The sequence below is a fragment of the Nannobrachium achirus genome (genome assembly GCF_963921795.1).
Source record: "Nannobrachium achirus genome assembly, chromosome: 18".
Taxonomy (NCBI): Eukaryota; Metazoa; Chordata; class Actinopteri; order Myctophiformes; family Myctophidae; genus Nannobrachium; species Nannobrachium achirus.
The window spans coordinates 15,119,247-15,127,299 of record NC_137825.1 but is presented as its reverse complement, the minus strand read 5'-3'; positions in this window follow the sequence as shown (position 1 = coordinate 15,127,299).

The following is an 8,053-nucleotide window of genomic DNA, read 5'->3' as shown; positions in this document are numbered from 1 at the left end:
TCCTATGCAAACTTCTAATAAAGTCTTCAATCAATCAGACAAGTAGTAGTAGTATTAGTATAGGCCTAGTAGTAGTAGTAGTAGTAGTAGTAGTAGTAGTAGTAGTAGTATAGGCCTAGTAGTAGTAGTAGTCTAGTAGTTGTTTTGATTGATTGAAGACTTTTTTAGAAGTTATAGGAAAAGATAGTTTCATGACAGTACAGTTCATTGGTACAAGGTCAACTAAAAAGAGATCCAAGAAAGCCTTATTGCTTATTTACATAGGAAACCTTATAACATTGAATGACAGACAGATAGAACACAGTACTATGCAGAGGATATCACGAATAGGAAAAACTATAACAAAAGATAAGAAAATAATTAAGACAAAAAAAAGATAAAGGTATTTACAGTAGAAAGGGGGAGGATGGGTTTTGTCTTTTGCCAGTTTCGAGTAGCAGTCGCCTGTAAGTAGGCCTAGTAGTAGCCTAGTAGTAGTTGTAGTAAGCCTTGTAGTAGTAGCCAAAGTTTAGAACTTTTCCCTCACTGATTGGAAGTCAGTTTAGAAGTATTAAAAAGATTAGAAAACCTACCAGATGGTGAGCTGGAGACACGCCCTCTAGCGAAATGTTCACGTAAGGGCAACTGTTTTCGTCAGAGAGTGTTAAAGTTCCTGCATGGTTGGTGGTGGAGTGGTCGAGTGGACCACCTGATTATCTCCTTAATGAATGCTTACAGTAACAGTGCAGGGCTCTTAGAAAGTCTGGAAGTACTTTCTGAACTTCCACTGCATTACGTCAAAGCCATGGAGGAAAGCAAAAGCTTGGGAGAGCAGCTGAGAACAATGTTTTGGCTGCGAGCAAAGGCGTTGTTCAGCCTAACCTCATTCATCATGACTTGGACCCATGAACTGGTGATGTCATTGATGAGATCATTGAGGGAAGGGACTTGGCCATGATGTTAACTGACAGTCAGTTGGAAAATGAAAATACGTTCATGAACGAGATCCGTGTTGTTGTGTAACATAAATTGACTCAACTGACGAACAGCTGCGACACTTTGTTTGCTCACAATCCTCGTTTGTTGAAAGGTAAAAACCAGAACACATACCTGTAACCACCACTAGAGAGCAGCAAATCACACTTTGACTGACAGGCCGAAGTATGACTGCGCCACAAAACAGCTGAGAAGTTAATATTAGAGATTAATCAGAGTTCCCTGGCTGAGCAAGCTGAGTAGTTGAGGTGTTTTTACAATAAAAGGCTCTGGGCTCCTCCAAATATAGGTTAATAGCAGCCTCTCAAGTTAATTCATTAGTTAATTCACAATGTTTGTGTTGTTGCTATCATTGAACATGCATGTTCCATAGGCCTACATACTTATAAACTTCTTGTTTTGTCGTGTCATAAAAATGCAATGGGCCCAAATGTGGTCTCCTGTAGTAGTGGAAGTAGGCCTACTCACATTACAAAAGAAATACTCTGGTAGAAATACTCTGTAAATGCTCTGTATTTCTACAAAGTAGGCTAATTTGAGTAAAAGTACAAAAGAATTGGCATCAAATATTAAGTATAGTCTACTGAATGTAAAAGTAGCCTAGGCTACTCATTGTGCACAATTTTCCATTTCACACGTTTCCAAATGTAGCCTATAAAATACTTGTAACAGATCTACAAGCTCACACAACGCATCACAAAGCGACGCATTGTGAGCTTGTAGATTTGCTGTTTTCAAATAGCCAAAGTAGGCTATACAAGTCTCACGTTGTTAATGTAAGCCTATGTTTTACAAAGTAAATTGGTTGGGCTTAACTAAAGTCTTCAAATCATTTGGAGTAAAAGTAGGCCTACAATATTTGCCTCTGAGATGTAGTGGAAGTAAAAGTAGCCTATTGAAAAGTGGAAATACTCCAGTAAAGTAAATACTTGAGTAGCCTACATGTAGGCCTACTTAGTTACCTTAAACCACTGGTCTTCTTCTGCCCCTCAAAAAGATGATAATTAACCCAGAGGCCACAAGTGACCTTGATGCCCCTCCCACACTGCCCCAGCTGATTGTACTGTTTCCTCTCCATACAGTCTTTAAACACAAGTGGCTTTTGTTTGGATTCCTCACATGCACATGCACATGCACATGCACATGCACATGCACATGCTCATGCACATGCACATGCACATGCACGCGCCCGCAAACACATCCCCATCTTCCGGCAGGATAGCCCAGGGCTGAGCGTGTATGAACTTTTGACTCAGGACTTTCTACAAATTTGGTAATTGGTAATTTGTAAATAAGTAAAGCCTTGTCGAGCCATAGGCCTAAGGCCCATATAGGGCGGGAGCATATTTAGCAATTTGTAAATACCAATACAATATTTTTTGAAAAATAAAACAACTTATTTAGGCCTATTTGTTCATTTATGTATTTATTTTACTCATAGTTATTCTGTGCATTAAGAAATTAAACAATGAGATGAAATCATTGCTTTACTTGATGGCAGGCTCTCCTGGCCTGGCATTTTGCCATGTACTTATTGTGCCCTCACAAAATGCACACCACCAAACGGCCATGCAGTGAGTGCTCTTGTCCCTATAAAGATGATGAAATGTTCAGGCCTGGCATGGACACAGCTAGGGAGCCGGGTCACAGAGTAGAGTAGAGTAGGCTAATCCCAAACAAGTTCACTATTATCTATTATCTACAGTCAGTTTAATTACCTGCCAACCAACTCTGACCTGATGTTATGTAAACCAATAACGTCACTACCGGCTTACTATGTCACCTCATCTCCTGCTGGTCAACTACTTTCTCTTAGAGAAACGCACGCACACACTGATACCACAATGTAGAAATACTTTGTTACAAGTCAAAGTCTTGTATTCAAAATTGACTTGAGTAAAAGTATAAAAAAATCAAACCTCGGTTCGAAGTGAAGCGGTGAATCTGAGTATAAAATTGTCTAGAGCTACAGAATTCAAATTCTGAATGATTTTATCTGGAGGGCCAGATTGTCATGTGAAGCTTGACCAATCCTCAAACTGTGGTCTCATTGGACATTTTTAATCTGGACCGGGACGGACACTACTCACATATTCTGGACGTACGGGACAGATAAAACCTGTTCATTCTGGACTGAAATGACCATATATGGACATGGGGGACACTCATGGGACACACATTTACGGACAGATAAAACCTGTTCATTCTGGACTGAAATAACCATATATGGACATGGGGGACACACATTTACGGACAGATAAAACCTGTTCATTCTGGACTGAAATGACCATATATGGACATGGGGGAGTTTGGGGGACACACAAAGCCACTCCTTGGAAGCGGCTTTCACCGCTTCAAAAATATTGGCATCAAAATATACTCAAAGTACCAAAAGTAAAAGCACTCATTATGCACAATATCCCGTTTCACAAGTATAAAAATCCTTTCGAAATAGCAGATCTACAATCTCACAACAACACGTCTCATCACAACGCGTACTTGTGAGCTTTTGATCGTCTATTTTCAAATAGCTGAAGTATGGGCTGAAAATGGTTAATGTAGGCTATGTTTTGTAGTAATAATCAAAATCTAAATTTTTTGATTCTTCACTACATTTCAAGGACAAACTTATTGTGTTTTTTCTATCGATTACTCACCTGGAGGGGGACTGAGCATTGGTTAGACCTCCCGTTGGTCCGACCAGGTTAACCAGCATCGGCTGGTTATCATTTCACCAGGTTAGCATTCACCAGCGTCGGCAGATTAGCATTTCACCAGGTTAGCAATCACCAGCGTTAGTTTTACCGAGGTTAGGGTTATGCAGACTTGAATTCATGGATATTTTTTGTTGTTTTGTTTTAGAGCCTGCTTTGTTTCACAAAGAGTCTTCTCAAATTGGCTTAGGAATGTGATGAAAACAAAAAGATATCCATGAATTCAAGTCTCCATGGGGTGAGTGATTTTTCATTTTGGGGGTGAACTATCCCTTTAAGCCAGGGGTGGGCAACTTTAATGCTGGCGAGAGCCACTATATTTCCACCTTCACTCCAGATGGCCCCATATCATATTGCTACGTCCTACTTTGTCACTTTCTAGTATGCGATGCATTTTGAGTTTGTAGATCGGCTATTTTTGCTTCTTTTGAATTGCCCATGTATGCTTTAAGCCATAAAATATTGTGAAAATAGCAGATCTGCAACGTGTCATGATACGACGCTATAGTGCACTAGTAGATCTGCTACTTTTTGAACATTTCTGATAGTCTTTAGATATGTTTTGTGTGGAAAATATCTAAATTTCAATACGGTTTGAAGAATTTGATTGAAGAATGTATTAGAAGTTTGCAATAGATACGGTACATTAATGCATTAATGCATTGAAATCAAAATAGAAAATGTACTTTGTATATAATTTTCAATACTTTTACTTTTACTCCGCTACATCTCAGAGGCAAATATTGTACTTTTACTCCACTACAATTAATTGAAAACTTTTGTTTCTAGTTACTTTGTAGATTTTATTTATTTTTACAAAACATACATTAAAGTGATAGTTCACCTATTTTTGACATGAAGCTGTGTGAAATACTTGCCATTAAAATAGTGGTTACAAATATATTAATTGATTACCAGAGTCCCGTGGTCAGAGTTCTGGTCAGTTTTAGATGAATATAAAGTAGTTCCGGTGATTTGGCAGGGGCTCATGGCCCAATCATTAAAAATAGATGAATCCACAAAACTAGCTTAATTTGTATTGTTGACCTATTTCTACCAAATAGACCAACTTTCGTTCAACTTTGACCCCTCTGTCACATAGTACTATTTTTTGTGTCCAGTATCACCACACCGCTGCAACGTATTTCCCCAAAACAAGGTGCTTTGCAGGCAGTTGATCAGAACGAAACCTTGCTCTATATGGTAGAAATAGGCTAATGACGCTAGTTTTGTGGATTCATCTATTTTCAATGATTGGTCCACGCAAATGGCCCCCACCCCATTGGAACTACTTAATATTCATTAGAAACTGACCAGAACTCTGACCACGGGACTCTGGTAATCAATTAATAGGTCTACATTTTTAACCACTGTTTTAATGGCAAGTATTTCACACAGCTTTATGTCAAAAATAGGTGAACTATCACTTTAACCTCTTCATCCCTATTTAAACTTTGGATGTTTTAGATTCTAATACATTTTGTAATGATACCTTGTAAAACGGGACATTCTGCATAATGAGTACTTGTACTTTTGGTATTTTAAGTATATTTTGATGCCATTTACCTTTGTAATTTTACTCAAGTAGATTTCGATTACCAGACTTTTACTTCTAACAGAGTGTTTCTACATGGCAGTATTGCTACCTTTACTATAGTTTAAAAAATGAGTATACTGTGTCCACCACTGGTTTAGCGTGCAGTGCTCTTGCAGCGGTAGGTACTGTAGGTAGCCTACATCACCTGTTGTTCCCCTGCAGAGGAGCTCTAATCTAAATCCTCTTAAGTCTTCTTATGTGCTCAGTATAGGTTATGCGCCTTAGGGCAAACAGAAATACCTCCAGCATTGGCCTCATTGACTGCTCAATGGTCTTACCAAGCTGATGTCTTCTGCTGGACTGTAACAGTTGTTGGGCAGAATGCGAGGCCTGTGAGATCATGACTAATTCAGATTTTATGGAGGGAATTATTTCTAGATAACAGAATCAGTAGCTTTGATGTTTTTGTTTGTTGTAGGCATCCATGGATGAAATGAATATGAGTATGTATATGCTCAGTCACTCACTCAGTCACTTCTTTGCTTGCTTGCTCAGTCATTTATTCACTCACTCAGTCATTTATTCACTCACTCATTCACTTGTTCACTCACTCACTCACTCACACACACGCTCGCTTGCTTGCTCACTTTCTCACTTTCTTGCTCACTTAAGGCCTGTCCATACGTTGTCCGAAACAGCCCTTTTCGACCATAAAATTATGTCCCTCGCGACTTCTGAAAAGCATTAGACTGAATGAGAGTTCGGAAATTTGCATGTCGGAAAGTCCAACTCACCGAACATTTCGGAGATACTATGGACAGTCACTCACTCACGCATTTAGTCACTCACTCACTCACTCACTCACTCACTCACTCGTCTTGTCCTTGTGATGAACTTAGAGTGTCCTGTGGCCATGTGAATCTTCTAATACCATAATGTCTTCATCCTATTGACTTACAGTACAGTGTACAGTAAACAGAAATCCAGCAGCGCTTCCACTCCGCTCGGTGCCCCCTTACATTAAAACAACAACCACCAACACATCTCTACAATCTTTTATTCACTCATTACACAATCATCATCGCCATGCCGACCTTTCTAATCAAACACACAAAGAAAAATATGTATGGTACAAACTTTACACGGAAGAAAGTAAAAGATTTCGATTAATTACATTATTTAAAAAAAAAAGAATAGTTTTTATTTTTTTCATTTCTACACTATTTACAAAGACAGCAACCCAGTTGTTGGAACATACAGATGCTGCTGCTGACCGCAAGGAGGGACGCCTGGCCTCAGAGGATGAGGAGTGGAGAGGACAGTGGCATCATGGACGCAGGCCAGGGTGCGAGGAGTCCAGATCTAGTCGCCATTGTCCTCCGCATGAGCTGCCTCTGGTTGTCCCCCCTCAGCCCCCATCCTCCAGCCCCTCCTTCCCCCCCCGCTCTTGGTGTATAGCCCTCCAGCCCGGCACGCCAAAAACCGACACACATGCCAAACTGTGGTGGCACCACATCGCCTCCAGACATGACGCTCCATGTCAGGAACACATCTCCAGCCGTCAGTGGACAATGATGGACTGGTATTACAAAAGACAAGAAGTGTGTGTGTGTGTGTGTGTGTGTGTGTGTGTGTGTGTGTGTGTGTGTGTGTGTGTGTGTGTGTGTGTGTGTGTGTGTGTGTCTGTGTGTGTGTGTATGTGTGTGTGGGGAGGGATTTTGTTTGTGTTCTTTGTTTATATTATTAGCTATCAAGCTCTATAGACGGGCTGACAAATTTGTAAAAACTTTATTTTTTATTACCTTTAGTTTCAACTTATCTTCTGGTCTCCATGGGAGGGGGGATTGCATAGCAACCACCATCCCCACTAAAAGGCGTTTGTCCACTGTGTGGTATACCGGCTCAATTCCACTCCACTACACCCCACTCGCTTGCTCTGGGTACCAGTCAGATACTCGCACATACAATAGGAATAAGTTAGGAACCCCTCAGTGAAGCTGGGTGTCATTGCGTAGTTAAACCCTCTGCATTGTAGAGTGCTAACAACTAATGGTGACTTGTCTAGAGAGACCGATCTCCATTTCACCTGATGGACCTACAATCATTTAGGTGTAGAATAATATTTAGGCCGTGCAGTTGATCAATACGGATTCATTTCAACATATACAATAGCTAGTTTAAAACATTTGTTAACAGTATTCAGGAGCTTCCGTGCGGTATTAGGGCAAGGAAGTCCATCATGATGCCATGATGCTAATGATCATCGTCTCTGACCAATTCGTAGTAGCCTGCAGTGTTTACTTTTCATGTCCCTTTTTGGCATTTTTGGCCTCAGCTTGATGGAGGCTACACCAAAACAAGTGGCAGGTAACAGGTATCGGTAACTACTTTTGTCCAATGGAAAACAAAACGGGAAAAAAGGTGAGTAGAGTAAAACTGAGCCGGCACCCTGCAGTGGAAAAGCGCCATACGTACGGTCTCTCCGCACCCATGATTTATCTGACAATAAAAAGGAAGACAAACATACATAATATACTCAATTGATTGCAACATTGTATGCATCTACATCACAGCTTTTGCCCTTCAAGCATGATATTGTGATTCAAGGTTGAGTGTTAGCTGGTTCATGCGACAACATACCAATGTTTCTATTGATGCAGTTATTGGAAAATGGGAATGGAAAAGCACCCAGTAGCTTCTCCTGTATTTTTTCTTTTCTTTTTTCACCCTATACATATGCATATATTATTTACGTAAAGAGTACATTTTTATTTTATTTTATTTTTCCCCCTTCTTTTCCCTATACATATGCATAGTATATTATTTA